Below are 21,075 nucleotides of genomic sequence, written 5' to 3'. Positions count from 1 at the left end.
CGAAGCTGGGCTGAGATTGCAACATGGAATGCAGGCATCCCAAGCAATATATTTATTATCCGTGTGCCAAGCACCCACTCTTCAAGAAATATTTATATAAGCCTGTGTTGTTTTATAATGACTTTTTCTGTATTTAAATAATGTAAATAAAATAACTTATGCGGGGCTGATGCTGTGGCATAGCAAGTTAAGCTCCCATCTGTGACACCAGCATCCTATATGAGTGCCACATCAAGTCCTGGCTGCTCCACTCCTGATGCAGCTCCCTGGTGATGGCCTGAGAAAGCAGTGGAGGATGGCTCAAGTTCAAGGGCCCCTGCACCCATGTGGGAAACCCAGAAGCAGCTCCTGACTCTAGGCTTTAGACTGGCCTAGCTTGGGCAATTATAGCCATTTGGGAGTGAACCAGCAGGTAGAAGATCTCCTCTCTCTCCCTGTCTCCCCGTCTCTCTGTTGCAGCTTTGCTTTTCCAATAAAAATAATAAGTATTAAAAAAATGTATGGGAGGGGTGGGGCAGCTGTCACCTCTTGGCCTCCTTGTCCCTGAGCACTGCCCAGATGCACATCATGTGCAGGCCACTGGTACTGTGCAGACCTGGACCTCGCTACTGGTCTTTGCAACAATCAAGTGCTGCATGGTTTAGGAGTCACTATGGCTGGAAACATCTCTGGCTCTTGTCTTGTTCCTCTGTTTATTTATTTATTTATAAAGACTTACTTATTTTCTTTTTATTGGAAAGTCAGATTCACAGAGAGAAGGAAAGATAAAGATCTTCCATCTGCTGGTTCACTCTGCAAGTAGCCACATCGGCCAGAGCTGAGTCAATCCAAAGCCAGAAGCCAGGCATTTCTTCCAGGTCTCCCACATGGGTGCAAGGTCCCGAGACTTTGAGCCATCCTTGATTGCTTTTCCAGACCACAAACAGGGAGCTGGATGGGAAGTGGAGCAGCTAGGATACAAATTAGCATCCACATGGGATCCCAACCCATGCAAAGCAAAGACTATAGCCACTAGGCTACCCTGCCAGGCCTGTCTTATTCCTTTCAATGAAGAGAAAGGAAAACACACAGAAAGACCAGACGAGCTACCCATGGGAAGTGTTTGAAACAGCTGCAATGCAGAAACACCTCAATCCAAACTGAGATGAAAGCCAGCGAACCCAAGTGTGGTTGGCTTAGATGGTTGGACAGACATGAGGACCCCTCGGGGTAGCTGCACAGCCACTAACTTTGCACCTGCCTTCCACTGTGAAGCAAGAAGAAACATGTAAGAGCAAGAGCAAATATGGTTTCAGTAGATGAAAAAATAAATGTACAAACCACATCCTCAGGACCCTGTTAGAACATTGTTCTAACTCAAGAAGCCACAATCGCCGGGAAGGCAGTCAGCCTCAGCAGCTGCCTGGAAGGTCTGATGGCAAGTACACTCTCTTCAGAATCTAGAAAAGACAAAGAAGCAACGCAGTGGGTGAGACACAAATTAAATGCTGAGATTAAAGCCCTGGCAGCATTGGCGAGAGGGAGTACCCGGCCCCGATGGCAGCGGCCAAGTTTGCAGAGAAGTGATGCCGAGGCTGCGTGTTCCAGCAGGTCCCAGCTCTCCAGGCCAGTGGATTTATTTTTTATTTAAAAAGTACAACTATATTTTAGGTAGAATTGTGGTGTTTTTTTAAATAAGCAGGAGTAAGACTATGTGACTTTCGATCAAATAAAAGATGCACATCTTCTAAATCCTGGGATCATCTGAGATGAATGCTGTCTGAAGTGACAGAGCGTTTTCCACACACTGGAATGCTGCCTGGCTTCTGACCAGCCCAGAGCCAACAGAAACGCCTCTTCCTCTTCCGTGCACACCATGGGGCAGCTGCTGGCAAGGCTGGCAGCCTGTGGGAGGGGCTCACTGTTCGAGGGGGGAGGCACACAGTATTAGAGGACATTAATTTGTACAAAGTAGCTCTGTTAAACCAGTGCAGTACTTACATAGTATTTTTGGAGTGACTTTAGCACTACAAGAATATATGACTCCAGGGCCCGGTGGTGTGGCCTAGTGACTAAGTCCTCGCCTTGAACGAACCCGGATCCCATGTGGGTGCCGGTTCTAATCCCAGCACCTCCACTTCCCATCCAGTTCCCTGCTTGTGGCCTGGGAAAGCAGTTGAGGACGGCCCAAAGCTTTGGGACCCTTCACCCACATGGGATACCCAGAATAAGTTCCTGGATCCTGGCTTCGGATCGGCATAGCATCGGCCATTGCGCTCACTTGGGGAGTGAATCATCAGATGAAGATCTTCCTCTCTGTCTCTCCTCTTCTCTGTATATCTGACTTTCCAATAAATAAATAAATCTTTAAAAAAAAAGAATATATGACTCCAAAGAGACATGCGATTTTGTTACCTTAAAGAGTATTGTATTGATTTGCCAAAGTTTTCTAATGCCCTTCCTCAGGCAAAAAAAAAAAAAAAGTGGGAAAATGCTTTCCAATTTTTTAAGAATATATGTAAATAATAATTATTCTAAAATGTCAATCTGGATATTTTTAGATTTTTTTAAAAATTAAAATATAAAATTATTATGTATTTTCTACAAAAGATAAAAAAAATAATTTGGAGGGGGACATTTAGCCTAGAGATAGAGCCGTCAATCTGGACACCATGTTTCACATCAGACAGCCTGGGTTCGAGTCCCAGCCTTGCTCCCACTTGCAGCTCCTTGCTAATGTACACCCTGGCAAGCAGCAGGTGCGGGCTCAAGGAGCCGCACGCCTGCCACGCACAGGAGACGGAGTAAGTTCCGGTTCCCCATTTCAGCCAGGTCTAGCATTACTGGTTACGAACATTAGGGGAGAGTGAACCAGCCCTCCATCTCTCATGTAAATGAAAACAAACATATTGGGCCCGGTGGCGTGGCCTAAAGGCTAAAGTCCTCGCCTTGAATGCGCCAGGATCCCATATAGGCGCCGGTTCTAATCCTGGCAGCTCCACTTCCCATCCGGCTCCCTGCTTGTAGCCTGGGAAAGCAGTTGAGGATGGCCCGAAGCTTTGGGACCCTGCACCCACATGGGATACCTGGAAGAAGTTCCTGGATCCTGGCTTCGGATCGGCACAGCATCGGCCGTTACACTCACTTGGGGAGTGAATCATTGAACGAAAGATCTTCCTCTCTGTCTCTCCTCCTCTCTGTATATCTGACTTTCCAATAAATAAAATAAAAATCTTTAAAAAACAAAAAAGAAACATATTGATTAATTTTTAAAACATAACAAATACTTGTAACAGTTGCTAACCACACAGCCCTGTGTCAGGTGACCAGCACAGAGAAACAATAGTTTGTTGCGTGGGATTCAAGCATGTGGGGTAGGTGTGCAAGTCTAGTCTTGACCAAGTCTGCACCTTCCCAGGGACAACCCCGGAGTTAAGATAGAAAACAGCACTTACTCCTGCCCCAGGAGCAGCAGCTCCCTTTCCCACGGAAGAGCAATCCATCTGACCCAAATGACCTGTCCTTCTAGAAAATCCACCTGAGCCGACCAGCTTTAGGAAGATTCCCAGTTGCAAACAATGCAGATCTGCTCTGGGTAATTACTGTTGCTGTCGTCACTAGCGATGGAGGCAGGTGGAGGCAGGCGCTGCGCTAGGCTTGGCGCTGAGTTTCACCTGCATTGTCTCCTTTTATGCCTAACCTCAAAAGGGAGAAAACGACTCCCTCTCAAAGATGGGCTAGGTCACCGAGGTTAAGAAAGGTTGAGAAACCTGCCCCACAGCCACAGTGGTAGTAAGTGATGGAGCTGGTTTCAAAACAGGCACTGACCCGCTAATCTTGAGGCTAGCTGGGCGAAGCCACGGGGCGAGGGAGGCCGCTTCGCTGCAAGCAGCATTGCTAACGAGAATGCTCATTTTTTGAATTCTCACTGAGAGGTCATTTAAGGTCCCTTCTTGGAGGATGGTCTTGTTGTCCCAGATAAGGCACTTAACAGCTTGATGGGAATAGTTCAGTGGTTTCCGATTAGCCTACTCAAGTTGCCTTAAACAGTCTAAGTCTCCCTCCCAAAGCTGACCTTGCTGTTGCTTCTAACTTGGACCAGCAATTTAGCAAATTCCTACTCACCTGTAAAAACCCAGCTCTTCTGTTGTTTTCTGCTCAACAAGATCTGTTGCAGTTGGCCCGACTAGAGCCTTTACAATTATACTGGCAGTATCAATACTAGTACTCATTCAGTGAGCTTCCACTGTGTGCGAGGCAGTTCTAAGTCTTGATGTACTCAGTCCTTTAATTTTTCATGGTAATTATGTAGTCAAAGCACATGTGTAATTATTGATACTTGTTCCAGATGAGGAAACAGCCTGGAGAGGTTGGGAAATTTGTCCAAACCCACACGGTGAGGACATGAAGTAACAGGCCCTTCTGATTGCAACGTTCATCCTCTCCACTTTACAACATATCCCTGTCCTGGACGGGTCAGCTTCAATGGCAAGCGCTGTTTGTCCTTCTCTTTGCCCTCACCCTGCAAGCCCTGGAAGGTAAACAGGGACTCTGAGTCCAGCACTGTGACCCTGCTGCCCGGGACAGGGTCTGTGCTCAAGAGGCCGATCCTGAAAGCTTACTACGAGCTCATCATTGTGTTTGCAAGGACCTCTGCTGGAAAGGGAAGTTGTCCATTTGTTCTGTCCCTGCCTTTGGGACAGGCCTGCTATCCCCCCTGAAGAGGTAATAAAAGGGGCAGGTCTTGCCACCATGAAGACTTCCAGATGTTTCCAGAGGTCTACTTCTGAGTTGCCTGGGCTGCCTGCAAGATGCTGCAAGGGCCAGCTCCATAGCTGTGCTGTCCTGGAAGTGACCCTCCCACTTCATGGCTGGTGGGGACCCAGGAAGGATGGAGGGCTCCATACCTGTCATGGTGTCTAGCCCGTGGCAGGGGCTCGGCTGCTGGCAGGAAAAGCAGTCTCCCTCTTACAGGGACTTCCTGCGGAGAGCAAGGCTGACGTGCCTCCCAGGGAAGGCTAGGAATATCAGCCCCAGAGAAAGGATGGAAAAAAGACCTTCACAAAAACGGGGTCACAGACGCTAACCTGCACACGGCATCTTTGAACGAACTGTACAAGTACATCAGGTCAATACATACAAGTCTGCCTCATTCCTCTTGTATTGAGACATAATTCACATCTAACTAGACTGAGCCCTTGAAAATATAAAGCAGAGTGGTTTTCTGTACATTCAAGGGTTGTAAGGCCATTGCTAGGAACTAATCCAGAACGATCCTCTCATCTCAAAAGGAAATCCTGTGTTCATGAGCAAGATCATTTTCCGTTACCTTCTCCTGTTTAGTTGCTCCACTGATACCTGCTGATTTTCTGTTACTTCTAGATCTGCCAATTCTAGAACTCATGTAAATGGGTCCAAATTGTCCATGGCTCTCTGGGTCTAACTTAACACAATGCTTCCAAAGTTTATGCAGTGTACTTAAACTTCTTTCCTTTTCATGGTTGAGTAATAGTCCAGGGTAGGGATATACTATATTTTCAAATGTATTCACCAATTGGCAGACATTGGGATGGTCCTATTTGAGGCTATTATGGATAAGCCTGATTCTTTTTTTAATACATTGTACAGTGTGTTATTGATGTAGCCTATTTTGTGTAAGTACTTCCTGTTAAAGCCTACTTCTCGTCTTTCTCTGATGTTACAACATCCTTGTGCTCTTCCCTAAGACTGAAATCTCACCCTGCTTCCTGAGGAAATGGTCCAACAGAAGCAAAAGAAAAAAAAAGTGACATTGACAAAGTGCAGCAATTTTAACAGTAACACAAAATTGGGAAGTATTTAACCAGTCCATAATGAGAAACTATTTAGGCAAAATGTATTGTTGAGAAATAACATTGTTCATTTTTAGCAATTATGACAGCAATAAAGTAGATTGCTAATAATCTTACATGGGGGGAAAAATTGACCCAGATCATCTAAACACATAAGGCTATCAGGTGTCCCTGTGGGTTCTCTCCTCACCCTTGGCCTTGAATCTTACGAACTCCATCGCCGAGATGAGCAAGGGTGAGGCCAGGATGTCTCACCAAGGAGCAGGCTGGGAGTCTGGGAGTCACTGCTGAGTCACTGCTGAGCACACCACCCGGGCAGTGAGTTAGACTTTGTCTTTTGGCTATTTTTTTTTTTTTTTTGCTTGTTTTAAAGGAGAGAGAGAGAGAGAGATAATCTTCCATTCACTGATTAATTTCCCAAATGGCCACACAGCCAGGGCTGGATCAGGTTGAAGCCAGGACCCTTGAACTCTATTTTGCTCTTCCCTTGAGTGCAGGAATCCAAGCACTTGGGCTGACTACCACTGCATTCCCAGAAGCATTAGCAGGGAGCCAGATGGGAAGTGTGGCAACCAGGATTCGAACCAGGGTTGTTATGGGATGCTGGTGTAACAGACAGTGGCTTAAACTACTATACCACAACACCAGTTCCCTTCCTTAGACTTTGCTTTTTCTTTTTAAAAGATGTATTTCTTTTCATTAGAAAGGCAGATTTACAGAGAGAAAGATAGACAGAGAGAAAGATCTTATATCTTCTGGTTAACTCTCCAAATGGTTGTAACAGCTCAAGCTGAGTTGACCTGAAGCTAGGATCCAGGAGCCTCTTTCAGGTCTCCCACACAGGTGCAGGGTCCCAAGAAATTGGGCCATTCTTCACTGCTTTCTCAGGCCATCAATAGAACTGGATTGGAAATGGAGCAGCCAGGACATGAACCAGTGTCCTATGAGGTGCTGGTGCTTGGAGGTATAGGATTAGCCAATTGAGTCAACATGCTGGTCCCTTTAGACTGGTGGTTGTCAGAGAGTGGCTCACCTCTTGACAGTGGCTCACGGTCACCTGTTGACAGCAGCAACAATCATGGATCCAAGGTCATCCTGATGACTACGGAATCAGTCACTCATGAAGGTTAACAGGTGACCTGTTGCAACAAGTGCCTCCAACTATGCTGTGTGACCTGCTTCTTTTCCTTTCCATCATTCAGCATCTGGGACAAAAACTGTCTTCTCAGAGTGCGACCTGCCAGTGTGCTTTCCAGCTAAGCAAATGTACATATACTCAACCTCAACCATGGTGAACACACTGAATGGACACAGTCATACTTTTTATCAAAAGTCCAGTTGCAGACTGGCTTTGTGGTACAGAAGGTTGCCACAGCCTGCCATTTTGACGTCCCGTAGGAGTAGTGTTTGCCGTCTTGACTGCTCAACTTCTGGTCCAGTTCCAAGCCAATGCACCCAGGAAAGCAGTAAAACACAGCCAAATGCTTGAGCCACTCATGTGGGAGACTCAGAGGGAGATATAGAGTCCTGGCTTGAGCCTGACCCAACCCAATCAACGCAATCAGTTGGGGAATATACCAAGTGGGGGCAGATAATCTCCCTCTCTCAACTAAAATATGTATATATATATATTTTTTTTTCTTTTTTTTACAAAAGTGTACTTCCCACCGTAGTTACATTGACAACAATCATGGTGATTAAGAGGACAAATATAGCAAAGTCAATGGTGAACATGTGGCCTTCAAAGTATCCAAACTGAGAAATTTAGCCTCCACAGAGCATAATGGTTGTAATATGGAACAAACCGGAAACAATGTAGGTCAGCTGAGCCAGATGTCACAAGCCACTTCCCCTCCAGGTACCTTCTGAATTGTCAATCAAAATGCCAATGTTCCCATCTGTTGCCTCTAGGACAAAGCAAAGGCAAGATCAAAAGAGGCGGAAGGTGGGGCCGCGCTCTGTTTCCACCCTGGACCTCACCATCCTTTCAGTGCCCTCTCAGAGTCTTGCCTCTCTCCTGCCCTCCCGTTCTCAAACAGTGCTTCCCAGGCATGGGTACCATTTTGGCTTTTCCCCCTCGTTTAGCGCAACACTCTGGCTCACCCATGCTGTGTATTTCTCTGTGTAGGGCAGCTGACACGTGTGTAGGGGTACATGTTTATCCTGTTTGTATACAATACCAATGTCTTTGCAGGAGACAGGAACCTGAACTAAAATCAATCACTCCATTGCCATCATAAGGCAAGTTACACTTCTAGTTGTCACTTTTGGTTGGTACTGGGGTACTTTGTATCAACTATCATTTAAATTGTATTTATTTCACAATCTTACAAGTAAAAATATACTTATGTAATTCTGCTATAAAGTTTGTAGGAAAAGACACAAAAGAATATTTTGTGGTCTTCTGTAACATGCATGGTGGCTTTCAAGGGCTCTTCTACAAGCCTCCAATCAATTCTACATAGTGAAATGGGCTTTAATACATCTTCAGTATGAGGAAGAAGTTTGAGACTATTAGTGGGGTCACCACTACGGTGCTGTAACAAAGATACCCCAAAACATTGTGTCTCCAACATGACCAAAAATAACTTCTGTCTTATAAAACAGAGGCAGGTTAGTGAACTGATGCTGCTGGGAGCAGGTACAGTGCACCCGTTCTTCTGCTATACATGAGTATGTCATCATTTATTTCATCAAAGTTACTTCTGGGAAAGAGGAAAGAGCCAACATTCAAGATAAGGGGATTAAGGTTGGAGATGCCCCAGAAAATGTACATATCGCTTCCTTGCACATTCTATGAGTCCACACTGAATCACATGACGATGCCAAACTGCAAAGGAGGCTAGAAAAGTGCAGCTTTTATCTGGACCCAGAAAGAGAGAAATGAAGAGTTTGGGAAAAGAAGTAGCCAATCAACAACAGTAAATTTTTTTTAATTAAAAAAAGAAAAGAAAAGAAAAAACCTGGGCAGACCTTGTGGTGCAGTAGGGTAAGCCATCACTTAGGAATCCATTCCTATCTCATATCCAAGTGCCTGGGAACAAACTGTATCTCCATTTCCAATCCAGCTTCCTGCCAATGCACACCCTGGGAGGCAGCAGATGGCAACCCAAACAATTAGGTGCCTGCCACCCACGGGAGAGTCTTGGATTGAGGTCCTGAATCCTGGCTTGTAGCTTGGCCTGCTGTCAGCCATTGCAGACATTTGCAGGCTCTCTGTCTTTCTTCCTAACAAATGAGTTTTTAAAAAGTTAATCATCCGGCCCGGCACGGTGGCGCAAGTGGTTAAGGTCCTCGCCTTGCACGCCCGGGATCCCATATGGGCGCTGGTTCTATCCCGGCAGCCCCGCTTCCCTTCCAGCTCCCTGCCTGTGGCCCGGGAAAGCAGTCGAGGACGGCCCAAAGCTTTGGGACCCTGCACCCGCGTGGGAGACCCGGAAGATGCTCCTGGCTTCGGATCGGCATAGCATCGGCTGTTGTGCTCACTTGGGGAGTGAATCATCGGATGGAAGATCTTCCTCTCTGTCTCTCTTCTCTGTATATCTGCCTTTCCAATAAAAAAATAATAATAAAAATAAAAATCTTAAAAAAATAGTTAATCATCAGGGTCTGGTGCAATGTGGCTAAGTCCTTGTTTGGCATATGCGCCAGGATCCCATATGGGCACTGGTTTGTGTCCTGGCTGCTCCACTTCCCATCTATCTCCCTGCTTGTGTCCTGGGAAAGCAGTGGAGGATGGTCCAAAGCCTTGGGAACCTGCACCCACATGGAAGACCTGGAGGAGGCTTCTGGCTTCAGATCAGCTCAGCTCCGGCCATTGTGGCCACTTGCAGAGTGAACCAGTGGATGCAAGATCTTCCTCTCTCTATCTCTTTCTCTGTATAAATCTGTTTTTCAATAAAAATGAATAAATCTTTTAAAAAGGGCTAATCATCAAAGTCTGGTTAAAAACAGTGATGATGTTAATGAGAGAAACAAAAGGGAAAGCAGTAGATAGTTTAATGTTGGAGGGAGGGTAAAATTATCCATAGATAATTTGGTCCAGTGCTGATAAGGAAATAGGCACTGAGGCACTGAATAAAAAGGACTTCACTTTGGTTTTTAAAGATTTATTTATTTTTATTTATCTTTTAAAAGATTTACTTATTTATTGGAAAGTCAGATATACAGAGAGGAGAAGAGACAGAGAGGAAGATCTTCCCTCCGATAATTCACTCCCGAAGTGAGCACAACGGCCGATGCTATGCCAGTCTGAAGCCAGGATCCAGGAACTTCCTCTGGGTCTCCCACACGGGTGCAGGGTCCCAAGGCTTTGGGCCATCCTCAACTGCTTTCCCAGGCCACAAGCAGAGAGCTGGATGGGAAGTGGAGCTGCTGGAATTAGAACCGGCGCCCATATGGGATCCCAGTTCGTTCAAGGCGAGGACTTTAGCCGCTAGGCCATGCCGCCGGGCCCAATTTATTTATTTTTATTGGAAAGACAGATTTAAAGAAAGAAGGAGAGACAAAAAGAAAGATCTTCCATCTGCTGGTTCACTCCCCAGGTGGCTGCAATGGCCGGAGCTGAGCTGATTTGAAGCCTCTTCCGAATGCCTGTGTGGGTGTCCAGGGTCCCAAGGCCTCGGGCCATCGTCCCCTGCTTTCCCAGACCATAAGCAGGGAGCTAGATGGGAAGTGGAGCAGCAGGGACATGAGCCGGCACCCATATGGGATGTCAGCATTGGAAAGCAAAGGATCAATTAGCCTGTTGAGCCATGGCACTTGCCCCAAAACTCTTCAGTTTGGCAGACACAGGAGCTGAGCTTTGTTCATTCAGAATATGCTTGTTGTGCACCTGCTACATGCCATTTGGACACACTAGTTCCTGGGATTCAGTAGTTAACATGACTCTTGTTCTTGTTGCACTCATTTTTACTGTTTATTGAGCACCTAATATAAGAAAGTCTACATTTTACTGAACACCTACTACATACTAGACATTTTCAGAGTCCTTTGCCTGGCCAATAATGCTTACCTATACTTACTGAGTGAGGGTCTTACCTTTAAGCACTCTTACTAGCCATGACTTTAATCTTACAACAATCCATGACCTAGGTAAATGAGAATCAGAGCTATTAAGCGGATTTCCAAAGGTTTCACAATAGCAAGCGGCAGTTCTGCCTCTCAATGCACATCGTGTCGCCCTTAAACCTAGGGTGCTATTCCCAATACCATGGCCTCTCACCACAGCTTAAAATATGAGCCATATCTCAATTAATTTGGATCAAGTCAGACCCACTAAGATGACCAGAATGAAGCTCATTCTTCATATAATATCTTCTACAACTTCTTCTGATGCTGAATTTCAGAAACCATTTTCCTAATCTGCAACCTGGAGTCATATAATTCTATTTCCCAGACTGGAAGCACCAACCTCAGTTTCCACAAGGGGGCAGCCTGAGCCAGTGTGTCTAGAGGACTGGTACCACTGTTGAAGAGTGGTGGAATCGCTGATGACTGTCATTCATCATTCATTCCCTTGGCCAATAGCCAGGGCTTGCCAGGTGCCAGCTACCGGGTTGGGCCCTGGTGGATGACTCCCAAGACTCATGTGCCAAACAAACCCAGAAAGCTGCTTTGGGGGCAGTGAGGCACATTGATAAGTAGAGACATAATGTTTTCAGTTTTGCCCAGAAAAAGGTAGAAACCTTTTTCTCCACCCCTTGGCTCTAAGGGAGGGTAACGTGATTCGCTTTGATCAAGGAACTGTGGCAGAAATGAATTGTGCAGTTTTAGCTAGACCTCAAGGCCTTGCTGCTTCCCCTTTGACCTCCTGTAAGGCTTCTGCCATGGGCTACGGAGACCCAGGTTGAAAGTCCACACGGAGAGAGGCCCACCCATCCCAGCTCTGGCCCACACAGGTGGGTGAGCATATCTAAGCCATGTGTCCCTAGAAGCAGTCTCCAGGGCACTGTAGCTGCCTGGGCAGACCCAGTCCACGCAGTCAACTCACCAAACTGTGAGAAGGTGAGAAGCAGCAAACTTTTGTTTTTAAGTCACTAAGTTTTAGAGTAGCTTATTATACAGCTGCGCTTACCTAGTAAAAGCAGTCATGCCTGAGGCAACTTTGTTAATTAGGGAACGATTATATTCAAGTGTGTTGAATATACACATTCATAGTGTGTTGGTTCCAGGGGAAAGCATCCAAATATCTTGATCTTCAAGTCCCTTATAGAAAAGGGCATTGCATTTGTGCATAACCTACACAATCCTCCCGTGTGCTTAAGTCATCTCTACAGAGTGCCACAAGACCTAGCACAGTCAGATTAAGATAGTATGTCATTTAGGGATGAATGAAGAAAAATCAGCCTGTCCATGTTTATTACAAATGTCATCTTTCCCAAAAATATTTTACCTGAAAATGTATTTATTTATTATTGATTTGAAAAAGAGACAAAGAAAGATCTTCCACCTGCTGGTTCACCCTCCAGGTTCCCATAGCAGCTAATTCAGGCCCAGGCCTAAGTCAGGAGACTGGGAATCAAAGCAGAATACTCGCATGACTGGCATAGGCTGGCCCAAGCTCTTGTGCCATCACCCACTGCTACCCACCAATTCTGGAATTAAAAAAATGTAAAAACACAGAACTTACACCCAGGTCCTCTGACACAGAATAGTTGTGTCAAATGCCTGTCTCCCTAATATTTCTACTCTGTGGATGGGATGTAGACAGTCAACCCTATCAACTGAGGGCCTGGGACATGTTAAGTGTTCCCCTGTGCCGGGGCTCTGCCCCTTGTGGAACAAGCCTCCAGCCGCATGCTGGCAACAGACAGACCATGAACAAGTAAACCCACAGACAATGCAAGTGGAACCTCGTATGCAGGTAGGGCTGTGAAGGAAAGCAAAGCCCTCGCTTTGCTGAAGAATGACAGGCTGGAGGGGCAGTGCTTTGGGAGACAGCATAGAGACTAAAACCGAGCTTCGAGGATAGTTCAGAGCCCTGAGAGGAGCAAAACCAGTCACGGGAGGAGGTCCCCGATACACACAACAGTGAGGACAAACAACCCGAGACAGGAAAGCTCTTCGTGTGTTTAGGCTACTGGGACGAGTCAAGTGCAACATCCACCGATCTGAATGCATTTAAAATCCTGTGTCATTCAACTTCCCCCTCAGAAACACCAACTCCAAAGGCTGAGGTGCCAATGCATCTGTCAAGATACATTTGAAGATTTCTTACTTTCCCAGCTTTTGAACCAGTAAACCATTTTACACTTTTCTGTCCTTCTTCTTTAGTATTTGTACTGCTTGGTCAGCTCTGTGACAAGGACTCACGAAGGAAAGGAGCTCATGGGACTGGAGACACACAATTCAAGACCTCGCAGACAAAATGGGTCACAGTGAGTCTGACAGCAGGGGGAGAGCTGGGCTAAACCCAGCTTTTACAGCCAGCTCCCTAACGAGAACGGCCACTGGGGGGCTAGTTCCCTAAACCCCTCTCCCACTCCTGCCTCCTAAGCCTCATCACTGGCCTAAGTTTCCATCTTCAACTAACATCAATGGATGATGCTGGGAATGAACAATCAGCTGTGTCCTTGGTGATCATAACTAGATGTTCAGACTGTGTCCAGAACACACTCTGTTAGATCTGGACTGTCTCTTCTAAAGCATAGCAAGTGGTTCTGAAGTGGATAAATAAATCACAGGGCACATATTAAGATGGCAAAGAAATATTGAGTGCTCTCCCCCTCTCCCCAAATCCATTCTGAAAGAATCACTTCAGTGAAATGCAGGGTGGAGAGGAGTGAAACATACGATTGGGAAGATCCAATCGGTCTGGGAGCCCAAATGAGGACCAGGGAGCAGTGACCTGCTGCCTGGGTGCAGAACTGATGGAGGGGGAAGGGGCGCAGGCTGGAGGAAAGGCTGCAAGGCAGCTGGTGTGTCCCCTGGGTGTCGGCTTGGATAATCATTGTCCACCCCTTTTCTTTAAGCCATCGGCAGCACAAGCAGGTCGCACAGGTCAGCTGAGCAGGAAAGAGAGCAGCCCTACTGAAGAGACACAGGAAAAAGACTGGGATGATTCCCCAGAGAGAGTGGCTAGTCTCAGTGCTGCTGTCCTTAGGAACTCAAGGGCCACTCCCTGGCCAGAAAGGTGGCATTAGCCCTGAAGCACGGAAGATGATTTTGTAGAACCTTGGAGCCCAAGACCCTGGGCTTCTTCTTTCCTCTTCCCCTGCACCCAGTGAGAGGGCTATGGACCAGTTCTTTTCCCTCCTCTCCTGCAGCCTGCCTCCAAACAGAGCAGCTACTACCACAGATGAACCTTGGCTTCCAGACCAATCTAATTAGCCCCCCAAGGAACACAACAGAGCACAAGGAGGACCATCTGGAGCGAAAACATGGACCAGTCAAGAATATGCATGGTGAGTAACTTGGCACAGCAAGGAGTGAGAAATCATCGCTGACAGCCTTAAGTGTACACTAAGCTCCCTGTCGCTAAGTGTTCAACTTGGCAAGTTTTGACCAAGTGTATCCCTGGGAAGATCGTGATCGTGAACCTCTCAGTCACTCAAAGCTTCCTCCTGCCACTTTGTAACAGGACACCTAGGGCAGGTGGCCTGGTACCCACAGAATCCTGCTTCTCCCAGTTCTGGAAGCTGCGCAGTCTGAAATCAAGGTTCCTGGTGAGGGCCAGCTGCTTCAGAGACCACTGCTTTCTCATTGGAGCCCCTCCTTGCAGAGTGGCATCTTCTTGGAGTACAGTGTTGGGGAGTTGTTACTGACTCCACCTTTGGTCAGAAATGAGCTCGGGATCTCCAGCCCAAACTGTGATGGCAGCTACATGTCTTGTTCTTGTTGAAGATACATGTCTGTCAGCTGGGACCCTCCTGTCTAGTTAGCATCAAAACTTAAATTTGGAATTGCATTACGGACAAAGAACCTTATGCTGATCTTTAAAAAGAATCAACGTTCAAGTGAATATTTTCCTAATTTGAACTGATCGTAAATAGCTCTAATTTCCGCTTAAGGCATTGATTTATTAGGTATGCACTTTTGTTTATTCAGTTATCACTAGTACCTCATGGGAATTTAACATTTTTAAACTTGAAAAATCAATAACCCCAGTCCAGCATTGTGGTGCCATAACCAAGCGCCAGTTCGCATCTTAGCTGCCTTGCATCTGATCCCTCTCCCTGCTAGCGCTCCTGGGAAGTCTGTGGGTGATGGTCCATACACTTGGGTCCTTGCCACTCAGGAGGGATACCCAGATGGAGTTCCTGGCTCTTGGCACTGGCCTGGCACAGCCTGGGCCATTACAACCATTTGGGAAGTGAACTAGTGATGCAACATCTCTCTTTCTCTCTCCTCTCTGTTTTAACCCTGCCTTTCAAATAAAATTAAATTAATCTTTAAAAAAAAAAACAACTAATATTCAGGCCCAGGATGGTAGTTTAGAGGCTAAAGTCCTCGCCTTGCTTGAGCCAGGATCCCATATGGACACTGGTTAGTATTCTGGCTGCTCCACTTCCCTTCCAGCTCCCTGCTTGTGGCCTGGGAAAGCAGCAGAAGATGGCTCAAAGCCTGGGGACCCTGCACCCGTGTGGGAGACCCGGAAGAAGCTCTTGGCTTTGGATCAGCTCAGCTCTGGCCATTGCAAACACTTGGGCAGTGAACCAAAGGATGGAAGACCATTCTGTCTCTCCTTCTATCTGTTTAACTGACTTTCCAATAAAAATAAATAAATGTTAAAAAAAAAGCAGTAATATTCCTACGTGGTTCTTCTACTTCTTTTTAATGATAATTAACATTGGCACATCGGGTTTATTTTCTCTAGGCTGGATCTAATTTTACTTCTTAAAAAATGAGCAAGGGAGTAGAAATACTATGAGCACGAGGCCAAATGGTCAAGGGAAGCATCTTCTATTTTGCCTTGTACTCTCTACGCACGGAGTTTTTATCAAATTCAAGTATGTCCTCCTTGGTTTAGCTCTCTGTTCCAGAAAAGGGTTGTTTTGTTTTTAAAACCATGTTGGAGCAGCCTGGGGTGCCCTTGCTACTTTGGGAAGGAACATCTGTTTTCTTTGTAATCTGCTTCAGAATTGGGGAGCAGATATCCTGACCCATTTGGGGAACATCTGCTGAGACAGAGACAAATCCCAGCAAGTATTCCTTGACTTTCCCTCGGGCTCTTGGGCAGCAGCCCCAGGAGGTAAGAAGGCACCATTTGGGGGATAGCCTCCTCAGAAACCTTGCCAGCCCCCCCCCCCCGACGGCCGTTCGTGATAAGGTCCAACTTATCTGTCCAAAAAGGGCACTCCTCTATTTTGAGAACAACCACAGTTGACTCCCAAGGAACGGGAACAGATTATTAAACACATGCTGGGGAGTTCACAGTTTTTGATGTTTAATAAGGGGCTAGTTAAGGGATTCATGAAAATATTTCTGTATTTTTAAGGAGTGGTCATTTCCCTTTAAAATAAGTTCATAAAAAGAACAGTGGTTTCAAAGGAAAACACAAGTATTAAGTATGCAGAAATGATAAGAAATACATGGTGGTATTTGAATAACAAAGGTTTTGAAAATATTGTTGTAGCTCATTTATTCTTTTTATAAATATTATTGTGTAGGAGATCTACCAGGCACAGGGAATACAGTGGAAAGTATAATGTTGTTCAGAAGCTCCAGATTCTAAGGGCTCATAGAATGTTCTAGGGGGTGGTGGGTAGCACTGTGGTATAACAGAGTAAGCCAATGCTTACGGTACTGGTATCCCGTTATGGGTGCCAGTTTGAGTTCCATTTAGCTCCCTGCTTGTGACCTGGAAAAACAATGAAGGAAGGCCCAAAGTCTTAGGACCTTGTACCCATGTGGGAGATCCAGAGGAGGCTCCTGGCTCCTGGCTCCCATCTGGTGTAATCTCAGCTGTTGTGGTCATTTGGGGAGTAAATCAGCAGATGGAAGATCTCTGTCTCTCTTCCTCTTTTCTCTGATATTTGTCCATGAGGTCCAAATGTCCCTGACTTTTTTTTTTTAAAGATTTGTTTATTTTTATTGGAAAGGCAGATTTTACAGAGAGGATGGGAGACAGATGTTCCACCCGCTAGTTTACTTCCCAAATGGCTGCAATAGCTAGAGCTGAGCTGATCTGAAGCCAGGAGCCTCCTCCAAGTCTCCCATGTACGGGCTGGGTTCCAAGGCTTTGGGCTGCCCTCCACTGTTTTCCCAGCCTATGAGCAAGTGGCTAGATGGGAACCAGAGCAGCGGGGACATGAATCGGTGCCCGTATGGGATGCTGACACTTATAGGCGAAGGATTAGGCAAATGTCTAATTTTTTAAAGAGATAATGCTTAGAGTGGGGATGGCATGGTGGCATGGTAGGCTTAGCCTCTGTCTGTGGTATATAGACATCCCGTGTGGGAGCCAGCTTGTGTCTCAGCTGCTCCATTTCCGATTCAGTTCCCTGCTATGGCTTGGAAAAGCAGCAGAGAATAGCTCAAGTCCTTGAACTCCTGTACCCATGTGGGGGACTGGGAAGAAGCTCCTGGCTTCAGTTCAGCTCAGATCCACCCATGTGGTCACTTGGGGAGTAAGCAGCAGGTGGAAAGTCTTTCTCCATATGTGCCTCTCATATGCCATTTTGATCCTATACCTCACACAATTCTTTATGTAAAAAAACAAAAGAAATAAACAAGGATGTCCTCAATTTTGCTGTGAAACTAAAGCTGCTCTAAATAAAACCCTCAAAAGGAAGAAGAAGAAATAAAAAGAGCCAAGGCTGCCGGGATGTGGAGACAGGACGTTCTTGGGGAATACAGGCACATTTGTCAGCGAGCACAGGGATGTACTGAGAGCGCCGTGCTTGGACCATTGATGGCCCCCACGCTCCAGCCAGCCTGCTGGAGGCATCCACCATGGAGAAGCGCGGAGGAAGTGCCCAGCTGCAGGTCAGGGCAGAATAAGTTTGTTCACGGCTGCTGGATGTGCTGTACAAGTCTCCTCTGAATTGTGGGTTGGGGATGCGTCTGTCCCACTCTGAGCCAAGGCAGGCAACATCACTTGCATCTGAAATTGGAACCCGAGTTCGTTCTTGGATCCTTCCTCTGAGTTTACTGTGTGCATGTCACCTCTCTGGGGGGTAGAAATTACAAGAATATCTTTCAATGTATACAAAGCCCAGAGAGATGCCAATCTCTGGGCAGGCACCTCTTGGCTGCAGGAATTGTCTAGGGAAGAATCCTGTAGAAAGGCTCAGAAGGGGGTCACTGCATGGCCCATCGCAAGCTTCTTCTCCATGGTGACACTTCCCAAAGAAAGGTGACATTGCCAGGATGATTAACGCCATGACCTACTCTCAATGCCTGAATCCATGGAAATGTGCAAGGGAGCCACCATGAGTGGTTGAATGGCATGGAAACCGTGTTGCAGCTCAGGCACCAAGACCGCAAGCTCCTGGCTAGGGATGTCAGGCATTTACAATTGTATGGTGCGATTTTCCCAATAAAAAATTATCTTCCCAGCACTGTTTCTCTGCAGATCTTTGTTTCTTAGATTTGTTTAATTTTATTTGATTTGTTTTATTTGAAAGGCAGTGTACAAAGAGAAGGAGAGACAGAGACAGTTCCTTCATCTGCTGGTTCACTCCCCAAGTAGCCACAACAGCTGCAGCTGAGCCAATCAGGAGCCAGGAGCTTCTTCCAGATCTCCCCTGTGGGTGAAGCGACCCAAGGATTTGAGCTGTCCTCCACTGCTTTCTCAGGTCTTAGGCAGGGATCTGGATTGATGGGCGCCACCGGGGACTTGAACTGCTGCCCATTTAGGATGCCAGCGCTGCAAGTGGAGATTTAGCTTACTACTCCACGGTGCCAACCCTTCCCTATACATCCTTTGAGATCTTCCTGGGACCGTTGTGTCTCGGTCTCCTTCCACACAGCAAGATCCACCAAACTCATTGAAAACAAAGAAAATGTTGTTGGAGCCAAAGAAAGCTGTGCCTATTTCCAGGCACACAGTCCCCTCCTAGGATGGGCTAACCTTTCCTTGACTATGTCAGAAAGCCTCTGCAGAGGCCTCTAACAACTCGGCGCTTGAGCAAATCCTAAATTATAAAGTCTGGGTCTTATAATGATCAAGTTGGCCTCAACACCAAAAAAGCCCCAATTTCCTCTTTGACAGAGTAAGGTGAACGAACTTCGACAGGAGATCCTAAGTCACATCCAAGGGTTGCCAGGGCTACCCAGCTCCAAGTCGCTTAACACAACTAAACCCATGCCCAGTGGATCTTTTCAAATACATGCATGTGGGAGTGGAAAATGGTCCATAAAAGCCAGAGGAAGTCAGCGATTGGAGCTCTCTCACGGCAGCATCTTCCACGGCTTCCGCTGCAGAGAGGTGACGCTGGGTTTCCACAGGCCCTACAGCCTCCACTACATTTATAACCATTTCAGGGACACGTTCCCAAAAACATTCGACTGAAAGTATTCTACACAGCTCCTCTTTTTGTCTTTTGAATTTGTACGTGTGTGTGTGTGACAGCAAAAATTCTCCATTTGAACATGAAATCTTTCTGTAGGAAAGCTTTGTTCTACTCAAAGATCTGAAAACTACTATTAAAACTTTTTGGTGCTTAAAACACTAGATGTTTGTGAGCAATTAAGTGGTATCTACTGGAAAACTGTGTGTTTTTTGAAAGCCTTTATTTTTCTTTTGTAAGGTGTTTCACAATATTTCCCTAGGGAGGTGCTGCTGATACGTTGGGTGGGATGGTTTTGGCTCTTCTGGAATATCTTGTGAATTTCAGGAAATTGAGTACTGCTGTGCCTGGGCACAGAACAGTCTAATGGCTGGGATTCTGGGTGGAGCCCCCTGCGGGAGCTATTGTCAAGTGCTGGGGACAAGGACATGAAACAGAAAGGCAGAGCCCCTGGAGGGAACTCATAGTGGAGTGTGGTACAGACACCAGCAAGTGGCGTGCGGGAAGCTGCCTTGGCGTGCTGTGGCTCAAGGAGCTGACAGGCCAGGAAGGTGGCCCCGTGAAGGCCTGTTCAGCCAGCTGGCACAGCAGCATGAGGAGGCGGGAGCTCCTGGGGGGGGAGGAGAAGGAGAAGAATGCTCCATGGGAAAGCACAAAGCCTCGGCCTGGTCCCAAAGAAATAACAAGCGAAGCTGGATCCACAAAACCTAAAAAAAAAAAAGCATTTTTGGACATGGCTGTATTTCTCAAGTCTGCTTACTTATTTCTTGGACAGCCAGAGAGACACAAAGAGAGCAGAATATACGTATAGAGAGGTTCACTCCCCACACGGCCTTGCTGGCCAGGGCTGGGCCAAGGCCCAAGCTGGCCCAAGCTGAGCATTCAGTCCACATCGCCCCCGTGGGTGGCATGCACCCAACCCCGGCAGCCATCAGCATTGCTTTTCAGCATCTGCACTGGTAGAAGATGGATTCCAGAGCAGGAGGCAGGTGGCAAACACAGACCCAGGGATACAGGACGCAGAGACCTTAACCCGAGTCTTCACTAGAAGGCCAAACACCAACCTTACAAAGCGATCACTACTTTCAACCTAAAGTGCTCTTTTTAACTTCAAAGCGTCACGGTGGCAGATCTCATTTCCAGCTGATGTTTTTGCCAGGGGTCTGGATGGCAGGGGCAGGGCCGCAGCCGGAACTGTATGCTCCAGCCTGGGCTCAGTGCTGCACGTGTCGAACCCAGAGTTGATCAGATTCTAAGATGGATTGGAAGAAGAACAGATTCTCCCTCAGTCCAAATGTTTGGCCAGAGGGTTGGATGGTAGGCACAGAACTGAACCAAAATTCGGGGCGCCTTCATCCAGGTGGAATGAGAAACTGGTCACCAAGACACAGCGTCCCTCTCGCTGAGCCTGGGCTCGCTCCACTCAGACACTGCACCTTCAGGCAGGCTCTGCGGTGGACCTGGTAAACTTGGAGCAACTCAGACGGGTTCCAGACACCCCTCGGCGGGCTCCCTATGGACAAGTCACCCTGTGGGACGTGCCGGGCATACTTTGAGAGAGCATTTGCTTTCATCTGTCGGGCTACGAGATTCAGCACCTTCACCTTACAGACGCCACAAAACAAGTGTCACTTGTGCTTCACAGACAGGAAACTGAAGCGCTGCGAGAAGCGACCTCAGCCACCCCGTGAGAGCTGCCAGGTCCCTGCCTCGCTGCTCCTCACTTTCTTGTCAACATGAATTAGCCAGGAAAAGTCAGGGGAAGATCCCAGATTTCTACTTTTTTTAAAAAAAGATCTATTCTTTTTTTT

The 21,075-nt window shown here is 46.8% G+C and overlaps 1 pseudogene; it reads left to right on the top strand.

Annotated features, from left to right (window-relative positions):
• Nucleotides 1–1,047: 1,047 nt before the first annotated feature.
• LOC121144557 lies at nt 1,048–1,566 on the top strand (annotated as a pseudogene).
• Nucleotides 1,567–21,075: the final 19,509 nt, after the last annotated feature.

The sequence above is a fragment of the Ochotona curzoniae genome, unplaced genomic scaffold, assembly GCF_017591425.1.
Source record: "Ochotona curzoniae isolate NIBS_2020 unplaced genomic scaffold, NIBS_Ocur_1.0 scaffold_3208, whole genome shotgun sequence".
Lineage (NCBI taxonomy): Eukaryota > Metazoa > Chordata > Mammalia > Lagomorpha > Ochotonidae > Ochotona > Ochotona curzoniae.
This window is presented reverse-complemented; position numbering and strand designations above follow the sequence as displayed.